The sequence below is a fragment of the Amaranthus tricolor genome, chromosome 3, assembly GCF_026212465.1.
Source record: "Amaranthus tricolor cultivar Red isolate AtriRed21 chromosome 3, ASM2621246v1, whole genome shotgun sequence".
NCBI lineage: Eukaryota > Viridiplantae > Streptophyta > Magnoliopsida > Caryophyllales > Amaranthaceae > Amaranthus > Amaranthus tricolor.
In genome coordinates this window covers 12,400,679-12,428,015 of record NC_080049.1, presented here as the reverse complement: position 1 = coordinate 12,428,015, position 27,337 = coordinate 12,400,679, and positions in this window count along the sequence as shown.

The following is a 27,337-nucleotide window of genomic DNA, read 5'->3' as shown; positions in this document are numbered from 1 at the left end:
TTCTTCATTGAGCATTGATCCTTGTTCATTCTTCATCGTTCATTCGTCATTGATCATTGATCCTTGTTCATTCTTCATCGTTCATTCTTCATTGATCATTGATCCTTGTTCATTCTTCATCGTTCATTCGTCATTGATCATTGATCCTTGTTCATTCTTCATCGTTCATTCTTCATTGATCATTGATCCTTGTTCATTCTTCATCGTTCATTCTTCATTGATCATTGATCCTTGTTCATTCTTCATCGTTCATTCTTTATTGATCATTGATCCTTGTTCATTCTTCATCGTTGATTCGTCATAGACCATTGATCCTTGTTCATTCTTCATTGATCATTGATCCTTGTTCATTCTTCATCGCTCATTCTTCATTGATCATTGATCCTTGTTCATTCTTCATCGTTCATTCTTCATTGATCATTGATCCTTGTTCATTCTTCATCGTTCATTCTTCATTGATCATTGATCCTTGTTCATTCTTCATCGTTCATTATTCATTGATCATTGATCCTTGTTCATTCTTCATCGTTCATTCGTCATTGACCATTGATCCTTATTCATTCTTCATCGTTTCTTCTTCATTGATCATTGATCCTTGTTCATTCTTCATCGTTCATTCTTCATTGATCATTGATCCTTGTTCATTCTTCATCGTTCATTCTTCATTGATCATTGATCCTTGTTCATTCTTCATCGTTCATTCGTCATTGATCATTGATCCTTGTTCATTCTTCATCGTTCATTCTTCATTGATCATTGATCCTTGTTCATTCTTCATCGTTCATTCGTCATTGATCATTGATCCTTGTTCATTCTTCATCGTTCATTCTTCATTGATCATTGATCCTTGTTCATTCTTCATCGTTCATTCTTCATTGATCATTGATCCTTGTTCATTCTTCATCGTTCATTCTTTATTGATCATTGATCCTTGTTCATTCTTCATCGTTGATTCGTCATAGACCATTGATCCTTGTTCATTCTTCATCGTTCATTCTTCATTGATCATTGATCCTTGTTCATTCTTCATCGCTCATTCTTCATTGATCATTGATCCTTGTTTATTCTTCATTGTTCATTCTTCATCGCTCATTCTTCATTGATCATTGATCCTTGTTCATTCTTCATCGTTCATTCTTCATTGATCATTGATCCTTGTTCATTCTTCATCGTTCATTCTTCATTGATCATTGATCCTTGTTCATTCTTCATCGTTCATTCGTCATTGACCATTGATCCTTGTTCATTCTTCATCGTTTCTTCTTCATTGATCATTGATCCTTGTTCATTCTTCATTGATCATTGATCCTTGTTCATTCTTCATCGTTTCTTCTTCATTGATCATTGATCCTTGTTCATTCTTCATCGTTCATTCTTCATTGATCATTGATCCTTGTTCATTCTTCATCGTTCATTCGTTATTGACCATTAATCCTTGTTCATTCTTCATCGTTCATTCGTCATTGATCATTGATCCTTGTTCATTCTTCATCGTTCATTCTTCATTGATCATTGATCCTTGTTCATTCTTCATCATTCATTCTTCAGTGATCATTGATCCTTGTTCATTCTTCATCGTTCATTCGTCATTGATCATTGATCCTTGTTCATTCTTCATCGTTCATTCTTCATTGATCATTGATCCTTGTTCATTCTTCATCGTTCATTCGTCATTGATCATTGATCCTTGTTCATTCTTCATCGTTCATTCTTCATTGATCATTGATCCTTGTTCATTCTTCATCGTTCATTCTTCATTGATCATTGATCCTTGTTCATTCTTCATCGTTCATTCTTCATTGATCATTGATCCTTGTTCATTCTTCATCGTTGATTCGTCATTGACCATTGATCCTTGTTCATTCTTCATCGTTCATTCTTCATTGATCATTGATCCTTGTTTATTCTTCATCGTTCATTCTTCATTTATCATTGATCCTTGTTCATTCTTCCTCGTTCATTCGTCATTGATCATTGATCCTTGTTCATTCTTCAATGATCATTGATCCTAATTCATTCTTCATCGTTCATTCGTCATTGATCCTTGTTCATTCTTCATCGTTCATTCTTCATTGATCTTTGATCCTTGTTCATTCTTCATCGTTCATTCTTCATTGATCATTGATCCTTGTTCATTCTTCATCGTTCATTCGTCATTGATCATTGATCCTTGTTCATTCTTCATCGTTCATTCTTCATTAATCATTGATCCTTGTTCATTCTTCATCGTTCATTCTTCATTGATCATTGATCCTTGTTCATTCTTCATCGTTCATTCTTCATTGATCATTAATCCTTGTTCATTCTTCATTGATCATTGATCCTTGTTCATTCTTCATTGATCATTGATCCTTGTTCATTCTTCATCGTTCATTCTTCATTCTTCATTGATCATTGATCGTTGTTCATTCTTCATCGTTCATTCGTCATTGACCATTAATCCTTGTTCATTCTTCATCGTTCATTCTTCATTGATCATTGATCCTTGTTCATTCTTCATCGCTCATTCTTCATTGATCATTGATCCTTGTTTATTCTTCATTGTTCATTCTTAATCCCTCATTCTTCATTGATCATTGATCCTTGTTTATTCTTCATTGTTCATTCTTAATCCCTCATTCTTCATTGATCATTGATCCTTGTTCATTCTTCATCGTTCATTCTTCATTGATCATTGATCCTTGTTCATTCTTCATCGTTCATTCTTCATTGATCATTGATCCTTGTTCATTCTTTATCTTTCATTCGTCATTGACCATTGATCCTTGTTCATTCTTCATCGTTTCTTCTTCATTGATCATTGATCCTTGTTCATTTTTCATCGTTCATTCTACATTGATCATTGATCCTTGTTCATTCTTCATCGTTCATTCTTCATTGATCATTGATCCTTGTTCATTCTTCATCATTCATTCTTCAGTGATCATTGATGCTTGTTCATTCTTCATCGTTCATTCGTCATTGATCATTGATCCTTGTTCATTCTTCATCGTTCATTCTTCATTGATCATTGATCCTTGTTCATTCTTCATCGTTCATTCTTCATTGATCATTGATCCTTGTTCATTCTTCATCGTTCATTCGTTATTGACCATTAATCCTTGTTCATTCTTCATCGTTCATTCGTCATTGATCATTGATCCTTGTTCATTCTTCATCGTTCATTCTTCATTGATCATTGATCCTTGTTCATTCTTCATCATTCATTCTTCAGTGATCATTGATCCTTGTTCATTCTTCATCGTTCATTCGTCATTGATCATTGATCCTTGTTCATTCTTCATCGTTCATTCTTCATTGATCATTGATCCTTGTTCATTCTTCATCGTTCATTCGTCATATATCATTGATCCTTGTTCATTCTTCATCGTTCATTCTTCATTGATCATTGATCCTTGTTCATTCTTCATCGTTCATTCTTCATTGATCATTGATCCTTGTTCATTCTTCATCGTTCATTCGTCATTGATCATTGATCCTTGTTCATTCTTCATCGTTCATTCTTCATTGATCATTGATCCTTGTTCATTCTTCATCGTTCATTCTTCATTGATCATTGATCCTTGTTCATTCTTCATCGTTCATTCTTTATTGATCATTGATCCTTGTTCATTCTTCATCGTTGATTCGTCATAGACCATTGATCCTTGTTCATTCTTCATCGTTCATTCTTCATTGATCATTGATCCTTGTTCATTCTTCATCGCTCATTCTTCATTGATCATTGATCCTTGTTTATTCTTCATTGTTCATTCTTCATCGCTCATTCTTCATTGATCATTGATCCTTGTTCATTCTTCATCGTTCATTCTTCATTGATCATTGATCCTTGTTCATTCTTCATCGTTCATTCTTCATTGATCATTGATCCTTGTTCATTCTTCATCGTTCATTCGTCATTGACCATTGATCCTTGTTCATTCTTCATCGTTTCTTCTTCATTGATCATTGATCCTTGTTCATTCTTCATTGATCATTGATCCTTGTTCATTCTTCATCGTTTCTTCTTCATTGATCATTGATCCTTGTTCATTCTTCATCGTTCATTCTTCATTGATCATTGATCCTTGTTCATTCTTCATCGTTCATTCGTTATTGACCATTAATCCTTGTTCATTCTTCATCGTTCATTCGTCATTGATCATTGATCCTTGTTCATTCTTCATCGTTCATTCTTCATTGATCATTGATCCTTGTTCATTCTTCATCATTCATTCTTCAGTGATCATTGATCCTTGTTCATTCTTCATCGTTCATTCGTCATTGATCATTGATCCTTGTTCATTCTTCATCGTTCATTCTTCATTGATCATTGATCCTTGTTCATTCTTCATCGTTCATTCGTCATTGATCATTGATCCTTGTTCATTCTTCATCGTTCATTCTTCATTGATCATTGATCCTTGTTCATTCTTCATCGTTCATTCTTCATTGATCATTGATCCTTGTTCATTCTTCATCGTTCATTCTTCATTGATCATTGATCCTTGTTCATTCTTCATCGTTGATTCGTCATTGACCATTGATCCTTGTTCATTCTTCATCGTTCATTCTTCATTGATCATTGATCCTTGTTTATTCTTCATCGTTCATTCTTCATTTATCATTGATCCTTGTTCATTCTTCCTCGTTCATTCGTCATTGATCATTGATCCTTGTTCATTCTTCAATGATCATTGATCCTAATTCATTCTTCATCGTTCATTCGTCATTGATCCTTGTTCATTCTTCATCGTTCATTCTTCATTGATCTTTGATCCTTGTTCATTCTTCATCGTTCATTCTTCATTGATCATTGATCCTTGTTCATTCTTCATCGTTCATTCGTCATTGATCATTGATCCTTGTTCATTCTTCATCGTTCATTCTTCATTAATCATTGATCCTTGTTCATTCTTCATCGTTCATTCTTCATTGATCATTGATCCTTGTTCATTCTTCATCGTTCATTCTTCATTGATCATTAATCCTTGTTCATTCTTCATTGATCATTGATCCTTGTTCATTCTTCATTGATCATTGATCCTTGTTCATTCTTCATCGTTCATTCTTCATTCTTCATTGATCATTGATCGTTGTTCATTCTTCATCGTTCATTCGTCATTGACCATTAATCCTTGTTCATTCTTCATCGTTCATTCTTCATTGATCATTGATCCTTGTTCATTCTTCATCGCTCATTCTTCATTGATCATTGATCCTTGTTTATTCTTCATTGTTCATTCTTAATCCCTCATTCTTCATTGATCATTGATCCTTGTTTATTCTTCATTGTTCATTCTTAATCCCTCATTCTTCATTGATCATTGATCCTTGTTCATTCTTCATCGTTCATTCTTCATTGATCATTGATCCTTGTTCATTCTTCATCGTTCATTCTTCATTGATCATTGATCCTTGTTCATTCTTTATCTTTCATTCGTCATTGACCATTGATCCTTGTTCATTCTTCATCGTTTCTTCTTCATTGATCATTGATCCTTGTTCATTTTTCATCGTTCATTCTACATTGATCATTGATCCTTGTTCATTCTTCATCGTTCATTCTTCATTGATCATTGATCCTTGTTCATTCTTCATCATTCATTCTTCAGTGATCATTGATGCTTGTTCATTCTTCATCGTTCATTCGTCATTGATCATTGATCCTTGTTCATTCTTCATCGTTCATTCTTCATTGATCATTGATCCTTGTTCATTCTTCATCGTTCATTCTTCATTGATCATTGATCCTTGTTCATTCTTCATCGTTCATTCGTTATTGACCATTAATCCTTGTTCATTCTTCATCGTTCATTCGTCATTGATCATTGATCCTTGTTCATTCTTCATCGTTCATTCTTCATTGATCATTGATCCTTGTTCATTCTTCATCATTCATTCTTCAGTGATCATTGATCCTTGTTCATTCTTCATCGTTCATTCGTCATTGATCATTGATCCTTGTTCATTCTTCATCGTTCATTCTTCATTGATCATTGATCCTTGTTCATTCTTCATCGTTCATTCGTCATATATCATTGATCCTTGTTCATTCTTCATCGTTCATTCTTCATTGATCATTGATCCTTGTTCATTCTTCATCGTTCATTCTTCATTGATCATTGATCCTTGTTCTTTCTTCATCGTTCATTCTTCATTGATCATTGAGCCTTGTTCATTCTTCATCGTTCATTCGTCATTGACCAATGATCCTTGTTCATTCTTCATCGTTTCTTCTTCATTGATCATTGATCCTTGTTCATTCTTCATCGTTCATTCTTCATTGATCATTGATCCTTGTTCTTTCTTCATCGTTGATTCGTCATTGACCATTGATCCTTGTTCATTCTTCATCGTTCATTCTTCATTGATCATTGATCCTTGTGCATTCTTCATCGCTCATTCTTCATTGATCATTGATCCTTGTTTATTCTTCATTGTTCATTCTTCATCGCTCATTCTTTATTGATCATTGATCCTTGTTCATTCTTCATCGTTCATTCTTCATTGATCATTGATCCTTGTTCATTCTTCATCGTTCATTCTTCATTGATCATTGATCCTTGTTCATTCTTCATCTTTCATTCGTCATTGATCATTGATCCTTGTTCTTTCTTCATCGTTTCTTCTTCATTGATCATTGATCCTTGTTCATTCTTCATCGTTCATTCTTCATTGATCATTGATCCTTGTTCATTCTTCATCGTTTCTTCTTCATTGATCATTGATCCTTGTTCATTCTTCATCGTTCATTCTTCATTGATCATTGATCCTTGTTCATTCTTCATCGTTCATTCGTTATTGACCATTAATCCTTGTTCGTTCTTCATCGTTCATTCGTCATTGATCATTGATCCTTGTTCATTCTTCATCGTTCATTCTTCATTGATCATTGATCCTTGTTCATTCTTCATCATTCATTCTTCAGTGATCATTGATCCTTGTTCATTCTTCATCGTTCATTCGTCATTGATCATTGATCCTTGTTCATTCTTCATCGTTCATTCTTCATTGATCATTGATCCTTGTTCATTCTTCATCGTTCATTTGTCATTGATCATTGATCCTTGTTCATTCTTCATCGTTCATTCTTCATTGATCATTGATCATTGATCCTTGTTCATTCTTCATCGTTCATTCGTCATTGACCATTGGTCCTTGTTCATTCTTCATCGTTCATTCTTCATTGATCATTGATCCTTGTTTATTCTTCATCGTTCATTCTTCATTGATCATTGATCCTTGTTCATTCTTCCTCGTTCATTCGTCATTGATCATTGATCCTTGTTCATTCTTCGTCGTTCATTCTTCAATGATCATTGATCCTAATTCATTCTTCATCGTTCATTCGTCATTGATCATTGATCATTGATCCTTGTTCATTCTTCATCGTTCATTCTTCATTGATCATTAATCCTTGTTCATTCTTCATCGTTCATTCTTCATTGATCATTGATCCTTGTTCATTCTTCATTGATCATTGATCCTTGTTCATTCTTCATCGTTCATTCTTCATTCTTCATTGATCATTGATCGTTGTTCATTCTTCATCGTTCATTCGTCATTGACCATTAATCCTTGTTCATTCTTCATCGTTCATTCTTCATTGATCATTGATCCTTGTTCTTTCTTCATCGTTCATTCTTCATTGATCATTGAGCCTTGTTCATTCTTCATCGTTCATTCGTCATTGACCATTGATCCTTGTTCATTCTTCATCGTTTCTTCTTCATTGATCATTGATCCTTGTTCATTCTTCATCGTTCATTCTTCATTGATCATTGATCCTTGTTCATTCTTCATCGTTTCTTCTTCATTGATCATTGATCCTTGTTCATTCTTCATCGTTCATTCTTCATGATCTTTGATCCTTGTTCATTCTTCATCGTTCATTCGTTATTGACCATTAATCCTTGTTCATTCTTCATCGTTCATTCGTCATAGATCATTGATCCTTGTTCATTCTTCATTCTTCATCGTTCATTCTTCATTGATCATTGATCCTTGTTCATTCTTCATCATTCATTCGTCATTGATCATTGATCCTTGTTCATTCTTCATCGTTCATTCGTCATTGATCATTGATCCTTGTTCATTCTTCATCGTTCATTCTTCATTGATCATTGATCCTCGTACATTCTTCATTGATCATTGATCCTTGTTCATTCTTCATCGTTCATTCTTCATTGATCATTTATCCTTGTTCATTCTTCATCGTTCATTCTTCATTGATCATTGATCCTTGTTCATTCTTCATCGTTCATTCGTCATTGATCATTGATCCTTGTTCATTCTTCATCGTTCATTCTTCATTGATCATTGATCCTTGTCCATTCTTCATCGTTCATTTGTCATTGATCATTGATCCTTGTTCATTCTTCATCGTTCATTCTTCATTGATCATTGATCCTTGTTTATTCTTCATCGTTCATTCTTTATTGATCATTGATCCTTGTTCATTCTTCATCATTCATTCTTCATTGATCATTGATCCTTGTTCATTCTTCATCGTTCATTCGTCATTGATCATTAATCCTTGTTCATTCTTCATCGTTCATTCTTCATTGATCATTGATCCTTGTTCATTCTTCATCGTTGATTCGTCATTGACCATTGATCCTTGTTCATTCTTCATCGTTTATTCTTCATTGATTATTGATCCTTGTTTATTCTTCATTGTTAATTTTTCATCGCTCATTCTTCATTGATCATTGATCCTTGTTCATTCTTCATCGTTCATTCTTCATTGATCATTGATCCTTGTTCATTCTTCATCGTTCATTCTTCATTGATCATTGATCCTTGTTCATTCTTCATCGTTCATTCGTCATTGACCATTGATCCTTATTCATTCTTCATCGTTTCTTCTTCATTGATCATTGATCCTTGTTCATTCTTCATCGTTCATTCTTCATTGATCATTGATCCTTGTTCATTCTTCATCGTTCATTCTTCATTGATCATTGATCCTTGTTCATTCTTCATCGTTCATTCGTCATTGATCATTGATCCTTGTTCATTCTTCATCGTTCATTCTTCATTGATCATTGATCCTTGTTCATTCTTCATCGTTCATTCGTCATTGATCATTGATCCTTGTTCATTCTTCATCGTTCATTCTTCATTGATCATTGATCCTTGTTCATTCTTCATCGTTCATTCTTCATTGATCATTGATCCTTGTTCTTTCTTCATCGTTCATTCGTCATTGATCATTGATCCTTGTTCATTCTTCATCGTTCATTCTTCATTGATCATTGATCCTTGTTCATTCTTAATCGTTCATTCGTCATTGACCATTGATCCTTATTCATTCTTCATCGTTTCTTCTTCATTGATCATTGATCCTTGTTCATTCTTCATCGTTCATTCTTCATTGATCATTGATCCTTGTTTATTCTTCATCGTTCATTCTTCATTGATCATTGATCCTTGTTCATTCTTCATCGTTCATTCGTCATTGATCATTGATCCTTGTTCATTCTTCATCGTTCATTCTTCATTGATCATTGATCCTTGTTCATTCTTCATCGTTCATTCGTCATTGATCATTGATCCTTGTTCATTCTTCATCGTTCATTCTTCATTGATCATTGATCCTTGTTCATTCTTCATCGTTCATTCTTCATTGATCATTGATCCTTGTTCATTCTTCATCGTTCATTCTTTATTGATCATTGATCCTTGTTCATTCTTCATCGTTGATTCGTCATAGACCATTGATCCTTGTTCATTCTTCATCGTTCATTCTTCATTGATCATTGATCCTTGTTCATTCTTCATCGCTCATTCTTCATTGATCATTGATCCTTGTTTATTCTTCATTGTTCATTCTTCATCGCTCATTCTTCATTGATCATTGATCCTTGTTCATTCTTCATCGTTCATTCTTCATTGATCATTGATCCTTGTTCATTCTTCATCGTTCATTCTTCATTGATCATTGATCCTTGTTCATTCTTCATCGTTCATTCGTCATTGACCATTGATCCTTGTTCATTCTTCATCGTTTCTTCTTCATTGATCATTGATCCTTGTTCATTCTTCATCGTTCATTCTTCATTGATCATTGATCCTTGTTCATTCTTCATCGTTTCTTCTTCATTGATCATTGATCCTTGTTCATTCTTCATCGTTCATTCTTCATTGATCATTGATCCTTGTTCATTCTTCATCGTTCATTCGTTATTGACCATTAATCCTTGTTCATTCTTCATCGTTCATTCGTCATTGATCATTGATCCTTGTTCATTCTTCATCGTTCATTCTTCATTGATCATTGATCCTTGTTCATTCTTCATCATTCATTCTTCAGTGATCATTGATCCTTGTTCATTCTTCATCGTTCATTCGTCATTGATCATTGATCCTTGTTCATTCTTCATCGTTCATTCTTCATTGATCATTGATCCTTGTTCATTCTTCATCGTTCATTCGTCATTGATCATTGATCCTTGTTCATTCTTCATCGTTCATTCTTCATTGATCATTGATCCTTGTTCATTCTTCATCGTTCATTCTTCATTGATCATTGATCCTTGTTCATTCTTCATCGTTCATTCTTCATTGATCATTGATCCTTGTTCATTCTTCATCGTTGATTCGTCATTGACCATTGATCCTTGTTCATTCTTCATCGTTCATTCTTCATTGATCATTGATCCTTGTTTATTCTTCATCGTTCATTCTTCATTTATCATTGATCCTTGTTCATTCTTCCTCGTTCATTCGTCATTGATCATTGATCCTTGTTCATTCTTCGACGTTCATTCTTCAATGATCATTGATCCTAATTCATTCTTCATCGTTCATTCGTCATTGATCCTTGTTCATTCTTCATCGTTCATTCTTCATTGATCTTTGATCCTTGTTCATTCTTCATCGTTCATTCTTCATTGATCATTGATCCTTGTTCATTCTTCATCGTTCATTCGTCATTGATCATTGATCCTTGTTCATTCTTCATCGTTCATTCTTCATTGATCATTGATCCTTGTTCATTCTTCATCGTTCATTCTTCATTGATCATTGATCCTTGTTCATTCTTCATCGTTTATTCTTCATTGATCATTCATCCTTGTTCATTCTTCATCGTTGATTCGTCATTGACCATTGATCCTTGTTCATTCTTCATTGATCATTGATCCTTGTTTATTCTTCATCGTTCATTCTTCATTGATCATTGATCCTTGTTCATTCTTCCTCGTTCATTCGTCATTGATCATTGATCCTTGTTCATTCTTCGTCGTTCATTCTTCAATGATCATTGATCCTAATTCATTCTTCATCGTTCATTCGTCATTGATCATTGATCATTGATCCTTGTTCATTCTTCATCGTTCATTCTTCATTGATCTTTGATCCTTGTTCATTCTTCATCGTTCATTCTTCATTGAGCATTGATCCTTGTTCATTCTTCATCGTTCATTCGTCATTGATCATTGATCCTTGTTCATTCTTCATCGTTCATTCTTCATTGATCATTGATCCTTGTTCATTCTTCATCGTTCATTCGTCATTGATCATTGATCCTTGTTCATTCTTCATCGTTCATTCTTCATTGATCATTGATCCTTGTTCATTCTTCATCGTTCATTCTTCATTGATCATTGATCCTTGTTCATTCTTCATCGCTCATTCTTCATTGATCATTGATCCTTGTTCATTCTTCATCGTTCATTCTTCATTGATCATTGATCCTTGTTCATTCTTCATCGTTCATTCTTCATTGATCATTGATCCTTGTTCATTCTTCATCGTTCATTCTTCATTGATCATTGATCCTTGTTCATTCTTCATCGTTCATTCGTCATTGACCATTGATCCTTGTTCATTCTTCATCGTTTCTTCATCATTGATCATTGATCCTTGTTCATTCTTCATTGATCATTGATCCTTGTTCATTCTTCATCGTTTCTTCTTCATTGATCATTGATCCTTGTTCATTCTTCATCGTTCATTCTTCATTGATCATTGATCCTTGTTCATTCTTCATCGTTCATTCGTTATTGACCATTAATCCTTGTTCATTCTTCATCGTTCATTCGTCATTGATCATTGATCCTTGTTCATTCTTCATCGTTCATTCTTCATTGATCATTGATCCTTGTTCATTCTTCATCGTTCATTCGTCATTGATCATTGATCCTTGTTCATTCTTCATCGTTCATTCTTCATTGATCATTGATCCTTGTTCATTCTTCATCGTTCATTCTTCATTGATCATTGATCCTTGTTCATTCTTCATCGTTCATTCTTCATTGATCATTGATCCTTGTTCATTCTTCATCGTTGATTCGTCATTGACCATTGATCCTTGTTCATTCTTCATCGTTCATTCTTCATTGATCATTGATCCTTGTTCATTCTTCATCGTTCATTCGTCATTGATCATTGATCCTTGTTCATTCTTCATCGTTCATTCTTCATTGATCATTGATCCTTGTTCATTCTTCATCGTTCATTCTTCATTGATCATTGATCCTTGTTCATTCTTCATCGTTCATTCTTTATTGATCATTGATCCTTGTTCATTCTTCATCGTTGATTCGTCATAGACCATTGATCCTTGTTCATTCTTCATTGATCATTGATCCTTGTTCATTCTTCATCGCTCATTCTTCATTGATCATTGATCCTTGTTCATTCTTCATCGTTCATTCTTCATTGATCATTGATCCTTGTTCATTCTTCATCGTTCATTCTTCATTGATCATTGATCCTTGTTCATTCTTCATCGTTCATTCTTCATTGATCATTGATCCTTGTTCATTCTTCATCGTTCATTCGTCATTGACCATTGATCCTTGTTCATTCTTCATCGTTTCTTCTTCATTGATCATTGATCCTTGTTCATTCTTCATTGATCATTGATCCTTGTTCATTCTTCATCGTTTCTTCTTCATTGATCATTGATCCTTGTTCATTCTTCATCGTTCATTCTTCATTGATCATTGATCCTTGTTCATTCTTCATCGTTCATTCGTTATTGACCATTAATCCTTGTTCATTCTTCATCGTTCATTCGTCATTGATCATTGATCCTTGTTCATTCTTCATCGTTCATTCTTCATTGATCATTGATCCTTGTTCATTCTTCATCGTTCATTCGTCATTGATCATTGATCATTGTTCATTCTTCATCGTTCATTCTTCATTGATCATTGATCCTTGTTCATTCTTCATCGTTCATTCTTCATTGATCATTGATCCTTGTTCATTCTTCATCGTTCATTCTTCATTGATCATTGATCCTTGTTCATTCTTCATCGTTGATTCGTCATTGACCATTGATCCTTGTTCATTCTTCATCGTTCATTCTTCATTGATCATTGATCCTTGTTTATTCTTCATCGTTCATTCTTCATTTATCATTGATCCTTGTTCATTCTTCCTCGTTCATTCGTCATTGATCATTGATCCTTGTTCATTCTTCGTCGTTCATTCTTCAATGATCATTGATCCTAATTCATTCTTCATCGTTCATTCGTCATTGATCCTTGTTCATTCTTCATCGTTCATTCTTCATTGATCTTTGATCCTTGTTCATTCTTCATCGTTCATTCTTCATTGATCATTGATCCTTGTTCATTCTTCATCGTTCATTCGTCATTGATCATTGATCCTTGTTCATTCTTCATCGTTTATTCTTCATTGATCATTGATCCTTGTTCATTCTTCATCGTTCATTCTTCATTGATCATTGATCCTTGTTCATTCTTCATCGTTTATTCTTCATTGATCATTCATCCTTGTTCATTCTTCATCGTTGATTCGTCATTGACCATTGATCCTTGTTCATTCTTCATCGTTCATTCTTCATTGATCATTGATCCTTGTTTATTCTTCATCGTTCATTCTTCATTGATCATTGATCCTTGTTCATTCTTCCTCGTTCATTCGTCATTGATCATTGATCCTTGTTCATTCTTCGTCGTTCATTCTTCAATGATCATTGATCCTAATTCATTCTTCATCGTTCATTCGTCATTGATCATTGATCATTGATCCTTGTTCATTCTTCATCGTTCATTCTTCATTGATCTTTGATCCTTGTTCATTCTTCATCGTTCATTCTTCATTGAGCATTGATCCTTGTTCATTCTTCATCGTTCATTCGTCATTGATCATTGATCCTTGTTCATTCTTCATCGTTCATTCTTCATTGATCATTGATCCTAATTCATTCTTCATCGTTCATTCGTCATTGATCATTGATCATTGATCCTTGTTCATTCTTCATCGTTCATTCTTCATTGATCTTTGATCCTTGTTCATTCTTCATCGTTCATTCTTCATTGATCATTGATCCTTGTTCATTCTTCATCGTTCATTCTTCATTGATCATTGATCCTTGTTCATTCTTCATCGTTCATTCTTTATTGATCATTGATCCTTGTTCATTCTTCATCGTTGATTCGTCATAGACCATTGATCCTTGTTCATTCTTCATTGATCATTGATCCTTGTTCATTCTTCATCGCTCATTCTTCATTGATCATTGATCCTTGTTCATTCTTCATCGTTCATTCTTCATTGATCATTGATCCTTGTTCATTCTTCATCGTTCATTCTTCATTGATCATTGATCCTTGTTCATTCTTCATCGTTCATTCTTCATTGATCATTGATCCTTGTTCATTCTTCATCGTTCATTCGTCATTGACCATTGATCCTTATTCATTCTTCATCGTTTCTTCTTCATTGATCATTGATCCTTGTTCATTCTTCATCGTTCATTCTTCTTTGATCATTGATCCTTGTTCATTCTTCATCGTTCATTCTTCATTGATCATTGATCCTTGTTCATTCTTCATCGTTCATTCTTCATTGATCATTGATCCTTGTTCATTCTTCATCGTTCATTCGTTATTGACCATTAATCCTTGTTCATTCTTCATCGTTCATTCGTCATTGATCATTGATCCTTGTTCATTCTTCATCGTTCATTCTTCATTGATCATTGATCCTTGTTCATTCTTCATCATTCATTCTTCAGTGATCATTGATCCTTGTTCATTCTTCATCGTTCATTCGTCATTGATCATTGATCCTTGTTCATTCTTCATCGTTCATTCTTCATTGATCATTGATCCTTGTTCATTCTTCATCGTTCATTCGTCATTGATCATTGATCCTTGTTCATTCTTCATCGTTCATTCTTCATTGATCATTGATCCTTGTTCATTCTTCATCGTTCATTCTTCATTGATCATTGATCCTTGTTCATTCTTCATCGTTCATTCTTCATTGATCATTGATCCTTGTTCATTCTTCATCGTTGATTCGTCATTGACCATTGATCCTTGTTCATTCTTCATCGTTCATTCTTCATTGATCATTGATCCTTGTTTATTCTTCATCGTTCATTCTTCATTTATCATTGATCCTTGTTCATTCTTCCTCGTTCATTCGTCATTGATCATTGATCCTTGTTCATTCTTCGTCGTTCATTCTTCAATGATCATTGATCCTAATTCATTCTTCATCGTTCATTCGTCATTGATCCTTGTTCATTCTTCATCGTTCATTCTTCATTGATCTTTGATCCTTGTTCATTCTTCATCGTTCATTCTTCATTGATCATTGATCCTTGTTCATTCTTCATCGTTCATTCGTCATTGATCATTGATCCTTGTTCATTCTTCATCGTTCATTCTTCATTGATCATTGATCCTTGTTCATTCTTCATCGTTCATTCTTTATTGATCATTGATCCTTGTTCATTCTTCATCGTTGATTCGTCATAGACCATTGATCCTTGTTCATTCTTCATTGATCATTGATCCTTGTTCATTCTTCATCGCTCATTCTTCATTGATCATTGATCCTTGTTCATTCTTCATCGTTCATTCTTCATTGATCATTGATCCTTGTTCATTCTTCATCGTTCATTCTTCATTGATCATTGATCCTTGTTCATTCTTCATCGTTCATTCTTCATTGATCATTGATCCTTGTTCATTCTTCATCGTTCATTCGTCATTGACCATTGATCCTTATTCATTCTTCATCGTTTCTTCTTCATTGATCATTGATCCTTGTTCATTCTTCATCGTTCATTCTTCATTGATCATTGATCCTTGTTCATTCTTCATCGTTCATTCTTCATTGATCATTGATCCTTGTTCATTCTTCATCGTTCATTCTTCATTGATCATTGATCCTTGTTCATTCTTCATCGTTCATTCGTTATTGACCATTAATCCTTGTTCATTCTTCATCGTTCATTCGTCATTGATCATTGATCCTTGTTCATTCTTCATCGTTCATTCTTCATTGATCATTGATCCTTGTTCATTCTTCATCATTCATTCTTCAGTGATCATTGATCCTTGTTCATTCTTCATCGTTCATTCGTCATTGATCATTGATCCTTGTTCATTCTTCATCGTTCATTCTTCATTGATCATTGATCCTTGTTCATTCTTCATCGTTCATTCGTCATTGATCATTGATCCTTGTTCATTCTTCATCGTTCATTCTTCATTGATCATTGATCCTTGTTCATTCTTCATCGTTCATTCTTCATTGATCATTGATCCTTGTTCATTCTTCATCGTTCATTCTTCATTGATCATTGATCCTTGTTCATTCTTCATCGTTGATTCGTCATTGACCATTGATCCTTGTTCATTCTTCATCGTTCATTCTTCATTGATCATTGATCCTTGTTTATTCTTCATCGTTCATTCTTCATTTATCATTGATCCTTGTTCATTCTTCCTCGTTCATTCGTCATTGATCATTGATCCTTGTTCATTCTTCGTCGTTCATTCTTCAATGATCATTGATCCTAATTCATTCTTCATCGTTCATTCGTCATTGATCCTTGTTCATTCTTCATCGTTCATTCTTCATTGATCTTTGATCCTTGTTCATTCTTCATCGTTCATTCTTCATTGATCATTGATCCTTGTTCATTCTTCATCGTTCATTCGTCATTGATCATTGATCCTTGTTCATTCTTCATCGTTCATTCTTCATTGATCATTGATCCTTGTTCATTCTTCATCGTTCATTCTTCATTAATCATTGATCCTTGTTCATTCTTCATCGTTTATTCTTCATTGATCATTCATCCTTGTTCATTCTTCATCGTTGATTCGTCATTGACCATTGATCCTTGTTCATTCTTCATCGTTCATTCTTCATTGATCATTGATCCTTGTTTATTCTTCATCGTTCATTCTTCATTGATCATTGATCCTTGTTCATTCTTCCTCGTTCATTCGTCATTGATCATTGATCCTTGTTCATTCTTCGTCGTTCATTCTTCAATGATCATTGATCCTAATTCATTCTTCATCGTTCATTCGTCATTGATCATTGATCATTGATCCTTGTTCATTCTTCATCGTTCATTCTTCATTGATCTTTGATCCTTGTTCATTCTTCATCGTTCATTCTTCATTGAGCATTGATCCTTGTTCATTCTTCATCGTTCATTCGTCATTGATCATTGATCCTTGTTCATTCTTCATCGTTCATTCTTCATTGATCATTGATCCTTGTTCATTCTTCATCGTTCATTCGTCATTGATCATTGATCCTTGTTCATTCTTCATCGTTCATTCTTCATTGATCATTGATCCTTGTTCATTCTTCATCGTTCATTCTTCATTGATCATTGATCCTTGTTCATTCTTCATCGTTCATTCTTTATTGATCATTGATCCTTGTTCATTCTTCATCGTTGATTCGTCATAGACCATTGATCCTTGTTCATTCTTCATTGATCATTGATCCTTGTTCATTCTTCATCGCTCATTCTTCATTGATCATTGATCCTTGTTCATTCTTCATCGTTCATTCTTCATTGATCATTGATCCTTGTTCATTCTTCATCGTTCATTCTTCATTGATCATTGATCCTTGTTCATTCTTCATCGTTCATTCTTCATTGATCATTGATCCTTGTTCATTCTTCATCGTTCATTCGTCATTGACCATTGATCCTTATTCATTCTTCATCGTTTCTTCTTCATTGATCATTGATCGTTGTTCATTCTTCATCGTTCATTCTTCATTGATCATTGATCCTTGTTCATTCTTCATCGTTCATTCTTCATTGATCATTGATCCTTGTTCATTCTTCATCGTTCATTCGTCATTGATCATTGATCCTTGTTCATTCTTCATCGTTCATTCTTCATTGATCATTGATCCTTGTTCATTCTTCATCGTTCATTCGTCATTGATCATTGATCCTTGTTCATTCTTCATCGTTCATTCTTCATTGATCATTGATCCTTGTTCATTCTTCATCGTTCATTCTTCATTGATCATTGATCCTTGTTCATTCTTCATCGTTCATTCTTTATTGATCATTGATCCTTGTTCATTCTTCATCGTTGATTCGTCATAGACCATTGATCCTTGTTCATTCTTCATCGTTCATTCTTCATTGATCATTGATCCTTGTTCATTCTTCATCGCTCATTCTTCATTGATCATTGATCCTTGTTTATTCTTCATTGTTCATTCTTCATCGCTCATTCTTCATTGATCATTGATCCTTGTTCATTCTTCATCGTTCATTCTTCATTGATCATTGATCCTTGTTCATTCTTCATCGTTCATTCTTCATTGATCATTGATCCTTGTTCATTCTTCATCGTTCATTCGTCATTGACCATTGATCCTTGTTCATTCTTCATCGTTTCTTCTTCATTGATCATTGATCCTTGTTCATTCTTCATTGATCATTGATCCTTGTTCATTCTTCATCGTTCATTCTTCATTGATCATTGATCCTTGTTCATTCTTCATCGTTCATTCTTCATTGATCATTGATCCTTGTTCATTCTTCATCGTTCATTCGTCATTGATCATTGATCCTTGTTCATTCTTCATCGTTCATTCTTCATTGATCATTGATCCTTGTTCATTCTTCATCGTTCATTCGTCATTGATCATTGATCCTTGTTCATTCTTCATCGTTCATTCTTCATTGATCATTGATCCTTGTTCATTCTTCATCGTTCATTCTTCATTGATCATTGATCCTTGTTCATTCTTCATCGTTCATTCTTTATTGATCATTGATCCTTGTTCATTCTTCATCGTTGATTCGTCATAGACCATTGATCCTTGTTCATTCTTCATCGTTCATTCTTCATTGATCATTGATCCTTGTTCATTCTTCATCGCTCATTCTTCATTGATCATTGATCCTTGTTTATTCTTCATTGTTCATTCTTCATCGCTCATTCTTCATTGATCATTGATCCTTGTTCATTCTTCATCGTTCATTCTTCATTGATCATTGATCCTTGTTCATTCTTCATCGTTCATTCTTCATTGATCATTGATCCTTGTTCATTCTTCATCGTTCATTCGTCATTGACCATTGATCCTTGTTCATTCTTCATCGTTTCTTCTTCATTGATCATTGATCCTTGTTCATTCTTCATTGATCATTGATCCTTGTTCATTCTTCATCGTTTCTTCTTCATTGATCATTGATCCTTGTTCATTCTTCATCGTTCATTCTTCATTGATCATTGATCCTTGTTCATTCTTCATCGTTCATTCGTTATTGACCATTAATCCTTGTTCATTCTTCATCGTTCATTCGTCATTGATCATTGATCCTTGTTCATTCTTCATCGTTCATTCTTCATCGCTCATTCTTTATTGATCATTGATCCTTGTTCATTCTTCATCGTTCATTCTTCATTGATCATTGATCCTTGTTCATTCTTCATCGTTCATTCTTCATTGATCATTGATCCTTGTTCATTCTTCATCGTTCATTCGTCATTGATCATTGATCCTTGTTCATTCTTCATCGTTCATTCTTCATTGATCATTGATCCTTGTTCATTCTTCATCGTTCATTCTTCATTGATCATTGATCCTTGTTCATTCTTCATCGTTCATTCTTCATTGATCATTGATCCTTGTTCATTCTTCATCGTTGATTCGTCATTGACCATTGATCCTTGTTCATTCTTCATCGTTCATTCTTCATTGATCATTGATCCTTGTTTATTCTTCATCGTTCATTCTTCATTTATCATTGATCCTTGTTCATTCTTCCTCGTTCATTCGTCATTGATCATTGATCCTTGTTCATTCTTCGTCGTTCATTCTTCAATGATCATTGATCCTAATTCATTCTTCATCGTTCATTCGTCATTGATCCTTGTTCATTCTTCATCGTTCATTCTTCATTGATCTTTGATCCTTGTTCATTCTTCATCGTTCATTCTTCATTGATCATTGATCCTTGTTCATTCTTCATCGTTCATTCGTCATTGATCATTGATCCTTGTTCATTCTTCATCGTTCATTCTTCATTGATCATTGATCCTTGTTCATTCTTCATCGTTCATTCTTCATTGATCATTGATCCTTGTTCATTCTTCATCGTTCATTCTTCATTGATCATTAATCCTTGTTCATTCTTCATTGATCATTGATCCTTGTTCATTCTTCATTGATCATTGATCCTTGTTCATTCTTCATCGTTCATTCTTCATTCTTCATTGATCATTGATCGTTGTTCATTCTTCATCGTTCATTCGTCATTGACCATTAATCCTTGTTCATTCTTCATCGTTCATTCTTCATTGATCATTGATCCTTGTTCATTCTTCATCGCTCATTCTTCATTGATCATTGATCCTTGTTTATTCTTCATTGTTCATTCTTAATCCCTCATTCTTCATTGATCATTGATCCTTGTTTATTCTTCATTGTTCATTCTTAATCCCTCATTCTTCATTGATCATTGATCCTTGTTCATTCTTCATCGTTCATTCTTCATTGATCATTGATCCTTGTTCATTCTTCATCGTTCATTCTTCATTGATCATTGATCCTTGTTCATTCTTTATCTTTCATTCGTCATTGACCATTGATCCTTGTTCATTCTTCATCGTTTCTTCTTCATTGATCATTGATCCTTGTTCATTTTTCATCGTTCATTCTACATTGATCATTGATCCTTGTTCATTCTTCATCGTTCATTCTTCATTGATCATTGATCCTTGTTCATTCTTCATCATTCATTCTTCAGTGATCATTGATGCTTGTTCATTCTTCATCGTTCATTCGTCATTGATCATTGATCCTTGTTCATTCTTCATCGTTCATTCTTCATTGATCATTGATCCTTGTTCATTCTTCATCGTTCATTCTTCATTGATCATTGATCCTTGTTCATTCTTCATCGTTCATTCGTTATTGACCATTAATCCTTGTTCATTCTTCATCGTTCATTCGTCATTGATCATTGATCCTTGTTCATTCTTCATCGTTCATTCTTCATTGATCATTGATCCTTGTTCATTCTTCATCATTCATTCTTCAGTGATCATTGATCCTTGTTCATTCTTCATCGTTCATTCGTCATTGATCATTGATCCTTGTTCATTCTTCATCGTTCATTCTTCATTGATCATTGATCCTTGTTCATTCTTCATCGTTCATTCGTCATTGATCATTGATCCTTGTTCATTCTTCATCGTTCATTCTTCATTGATCATTGATCCTTGTTCATTCTTCATCGTTCATTCTTCATTGATCATTGATCCTTGTTCTTTCTTCATCGTTCATTCTTCATTGATCATTGAGCCTTGTTCATTCTTCATCGTTCATTCGTCATTGACCAATGATCCTTGTTCATTCTTCATCGTTTCTTCTTCATTGATCATTGATCCTTGTTCATTCTTCATCGTTCATTCTTCATTGATCATTGATCCTTGTTCTTTCTTCATCGTTGATTCGTCATTGACCATTGATCCTTGTTCATTCTTCATCGTTCATTCTTCATTGATCATTGATCCTTGTTCATTCTTCATCGCTCATTCTTCATTGATCATTGATCCTTGTTTATTCTTCATTGTTCATTCTTCATCGCTCATTCTTTATTGATCATTGATCCTTGTTCATTCTTCATCGTTCATTCTTCATTGATCATTGATCCTTGTTCATTCTTCATCGTTCATTCTTCATTGATCATTGATCCTTGTTCATTCTTCATCTTTCATTCGTCATTGATCATTGATCCTTGTTCTTTCTTCATCGTTTCTTCTTCATTGATCATTGATCCTTGTTCATTCTTCATCGTTCATTCTTCATTGATCATTGATCCTTGTTCATTCTTCATCGTTTCTTCTTCATTGATCATTGATCCTTGTTCATTCTTCATCGTTCATTCTTCATTGATCATTGATCCTTGTTCATTCTTCATCGTTCATTCGTTATTGACCATTAATCCTTGTTCGTTCTTCATCGTTCATTCGTCATTGATCATTGATCCTTGTTCATTCTTCATCGTTCATTCTTCATTGATCATTGATCCTTGTTCATTCTTCATCATTCATTCTTCAGTGATCATTGATCCTTGTTCATTCTTCATCGTTCATTCGTCATTGATCATTGATCCTTGTTCATTCTTCATCGTTCATTCTTCATTGATCATTGATCCTTGTTCATTCTTTATCGTTCATTTGTCATTGATCATTGATCCTTGTTCATTCTTCATCGTTCATTCTTCATTGATCATTGATCATTGATCCTTGTTCATTCTTCATCGTTCATTCGTCATTGACCATTGGTCCTTGTTCATTCTTCATCGTTCATTCTTCATTGATCATTGATCCTTGTTTATTCTTCATCGTTCATTCTTCATTGATCATTGATCCTTGTTCATTCTTCCTCGTTCATTCGTCATTGATCATTGATCCTTGTTCATTCTTCGTCGTTCATTCTTCAATGATCATTGATCCTAATTCATTCTTCATCGTTCATTCGTCATTGATCATTGATCATTGATCCTTGTTCATTCTTCATCGTTCATTCTTCATTGATCATTAATCCTTGTTCATTCTTCATCGTTCATTCTTCATTGATCATTGATCCTTGTTCATTCTTCATTGATCATTGATCCTTGTTCATTCTTCATCGTTCATTCTTCATTCTTCATTGATCATTGATCGTTGTTCATTCTTCATCGTTCATTCGTCATTGACCATTAATCCTTGTTCATTCTTCATCGTTCATTCTTCATTGATCATTGATCCTTGTTCTTTCTTCATCGTTCATTCTTCATTGATCATTGAGCCTTGTTCATTCTTCATCGTTCATTCGTCATTGACCATTGATCCTTGTTCATTCTTCATCGTTTCTTCTTCATTGATCATTGATCCTTGTTTATTCTTCATCGTTCATTCTTCATTGATCATTGATCCTTGTTCATTCTTCATCGTTTCTTCTTCATTGATCATTCTTCATCGTTCATTCTTCATCGTTCATTCTTCATGATCATTGATACATGTTCATTCTTCATCGTTCATTCGTTATTGACCATTAATCCTTGTTCATTCTTCATCGTTCATTCGTCATAGATCATTGATCCTTGTTCATTCTTCATCGTTCATTCTTCATTGATCATTGATCCTTGTTCATTCTTCATCATTCATTCTTCAGTGATCATTGATCCTTGTTCATTCTTCATCGTTCATTCGTCATTGATCATTGATCCTTGTTCATTTTTCATCGTTCATTCTTCATTGATCATTGATCCTTGTACATTCTTCATCGCTCATTCTTCATTCATCATTGATCCTTGTTCATTCTTCATCGTTCATTCTTCATTGATCATTGATCCTTGTTCATTCTTCATCGCTCATTCTTCATTCATCATTTATCCTTGTTCATTCTTCATCGTTCATTCTTCATTGATCATTGATCCTTGTTCATTCTTCATCGTTCATTCGTCATTGATCATTGATCCTTGTTCATTCTTCATTGATCATTGATCCTTGTTCATTCTTCATCATTCATTTGTCATTGATCATTGATCCTTGTTCATTCTTCATCGTTCATTCTTCATTGATCATTGATCCTTGTTCATTCTTCATCGTTCATTCTTCATTGATCATTGATCCTTGTTCATTCTTCATCATTCATTCTTCATTGATCATTGATCCTTGTTCAATCTTCATCGTTCATTCGTCATTGATCATTAATCCTTGTTCATTCTTCATCGTTCATTCTATTTTGATCATTGATAGTTGTTCATTCTTCATCGTTGATTCGTCATTGACCATTGATCCTTGTTCATTCTTCATCGTTCATTCTTCATTGATTATTGATCCTTGTTTATTCTTCATTGTTCATTCTTCATCGTTCATTCTTCATTGATCATTGATCCTTGTTCATTCTTCATCGTTTCTTCTTCATTGATCATTGATCCTTGTTCATTCTTCATCGTTCATTCTTCATTGATCATTGATCCTTGTTCATTCTTCATCGTTCATTCGTTATTGACCATTAATCCTTGTTCATTCTTCATCGTTCATTCGTCATTGATCATTGATCCTTGTTCATTCTTCATCGTTCATTCTTCATTGATAATTGATCCTTGTTCATTCTTCATCGTTCATTCGTCATTGATCATTGATCCTTGTTCATTCTTCATCGTTCATTCGTCATTGATCATTGATCCTTGTTCATTCTTCATCGTTCATTCTTCATTGATCATTGATCCTTGTTCATTCTTCATCGTTCATTCTTCATTGATCATTGATCCTTGTTCATTCTTCATCGTTCATTCTTCATTGATCATTGATCCTTGTTCATTCTTCATCGTTGATTCGTCATTGACCATTGATCCTTGTTCATTCTTCATCGTTCATTCTTCATTGATCATTGATCCTTGTTTATTCTTCATCGTTCATTCTTCATTTATCATTGATCCTTGTTCATTCTTCCTCGTTCATTCGTCATTGATAATTGATCCTTGTTCATTCTTCGTCGTTCATTCTTCAATGATCATTGATCCTAATTCATTCTTCATCGTTCATTCGTCATTGATCCTTGTTCATTCTTCATCGTTCATTCTTCATTGATCTTTGATCCTTGTTCATTCTTCATCGTTCATTCTTCATTGATCATTGATCCTTGTTCATTCTTCATCGTTCATTCGTCATTGATCATTGATCCTTGTTCATTCTTCATCGTTCATTCTTCATTGATCGTTGATCCTTGTTCATTCTTCATCGTTCATTCTTCATTGATCATTGATCCTTGTTCATTCTTCATCGTTCATTCTTCATTGATCATTAATCCTTGTTCATTCTTCATTGATCATTGATCCTTGTTCATTCTTCATTGATCATTGATCCTTGTTCATTCTTCATCGTTCATTCTTCATTCTTCATTGATCATTGATCGTTGTTCATTCTTCATCGTTCATTCGTCATTGACCATTAATCCTTGTTCATTCTTCATCGTTCATTCTTCATTGATCATTGATCCTTGTTCATTCTTCATCGCTCATTCTTCATTGATCATTGATCCTTGTTTATTCTTCATTGTTCATTCTTAATCCCTCATTCTTCATTGATCATTGATCCTTGTTTATTCTTCATTGTTCATTCTTAATCCCTCATTCTTCATTGATCATTGATCCTTGTTCATTCTTCATCGTTCATTCTTCATTGATCATTGATCCTTGTTCATTCTTCATCGTTCATTCTTCATTGATCATTGATCCTTGTTCATTCTTTATCTTTCATTCGTCATTGACCATTGATCCTTGTTCATTCTTCATCGTTTCTTCTTCATTGATCATTGATCCTTGTTCATTTTTCATCGTTCATTCTACATTGATCATTGATCCTTGTTCATTCTTCATCGTTCATTCTTCATTGATCATTGATCCTTGTTCATTCTTCATCATTCATTCTTCAGTGATCATTGATGCTTGTTCATTCTTTATCGTTCATTCGTCATTGATCATTGATCCTTGTTCATTCTTCATAGTTCATTCTTCATTGATCATTGATCCTTGTTCATTCTTCATCGTTCATTCTTCATTGATCATTGATCCTTGTTCATTCTTCATCGTTCATTCGTTATTGACCATTAATCCTTGTTCATTCTTCATCGTTCATTCGTCATTGATCATTGATCCTTGTTCATTCTTCATCGTTCATTCTTCATTGATCATTGATCCTTGTTCATTCTTCATCATTCATTCTTCAGTGATCATTGATCCTTGTTCATTCTTCATCGTTCATTCGTCATTGATCATTGATCCTTGTTCATTCTTCATCGTTCATTCTTCATTGATCATTGATCCTTGTTCATTCTTCATCGTTCATTCGTCATTGATCATTGATCCTTGTTCATTCTTCATCGTTCATTCTTCATTGATCATTGATCCTTGTTCATTCTTCATCGTTCATTCTTCATTGATCATTGATCCTTGTTCTTTCTTCATCGTTCATTCTTCATTGATCATTGAGCCTTGTTCATTCTTCATCGTTCATTCGTCATTGACCAATGATCCTTGTTCATTCTTCATCGTTTCTTCTTCATTGATCATTGATCCTTGTTCATTCTTCATCGTTCATTCTTCATTGATCATTGATCCTTGTTCTTTCTTCATCGTTGATTCGTCATTGACCATTGATCCTTGTTCATTCTTCATCGTTCATTCTTCATTGATCATTGATCCTTGTTCATTCTTCATCGCTCATTCTTCATTGATCATTGATCCTTGTTTATTCTTCATTGTTCATTCTTCATCGCTCATTCTTTATTGATCATTGATCCTTGTTCATTCTTCATCGTTCATTCTTCATTGATCATTGATCCTTGTTCATTCTTCATCGTTCATTCTTCATTGATCATTGATCCTTGTTCATTCTTCATCTTTCATTCGTCATTGATCATTGATCCTTGTTCTTTCTTCATCGTTTCTTCTTCATTGATCATTGATCCTTGTTCATTCTTCATCGTTCATTCTTCATTGATCATTGATCCTTGTTCATTCTTCATCGTTTCTTCTTCATTGATCATTGATCCTTGTTCATTCTTCATCGTTCATTCTTCATTGATCATTGATCCTTGTTCATTCTTCATCGTTCATTCGTTATTGACCATTAATCCTTGTTCGTTCTTCATCGTTCATTCGTCATTGATCATTGATCCTTGTTCATTCTTCATCGTTCATTCTTCATTGATCATTGATCCTTGTTCATTCTTCATCATTCATTCTTCAGTGATCATTGATCCTTGTTCATTCTTTATCGTTCATTCGTCATTGATCATTGATCCTTGTTCATTCTTCATCGTTCATTCTTCATTGATCATTGATCCTTGTTCATTCTTCATCGTTCATTTGTCATTGATCATTGATCCTTGTTCATTCTTCATCGTTCATTCTTCATTGATCATTGATCATTGATCCTTGTTCATTCTTCATCGTTCATTCGTCATTGACCATTGGTCCTTGTTCATTCTTCATCGTTCATTCTTCATTGATCATTGATCCTTGTTTATTCTTCATCGTTCATTCTTCATTGATCATTGATCCTTGTTCATTCTTCCTCGT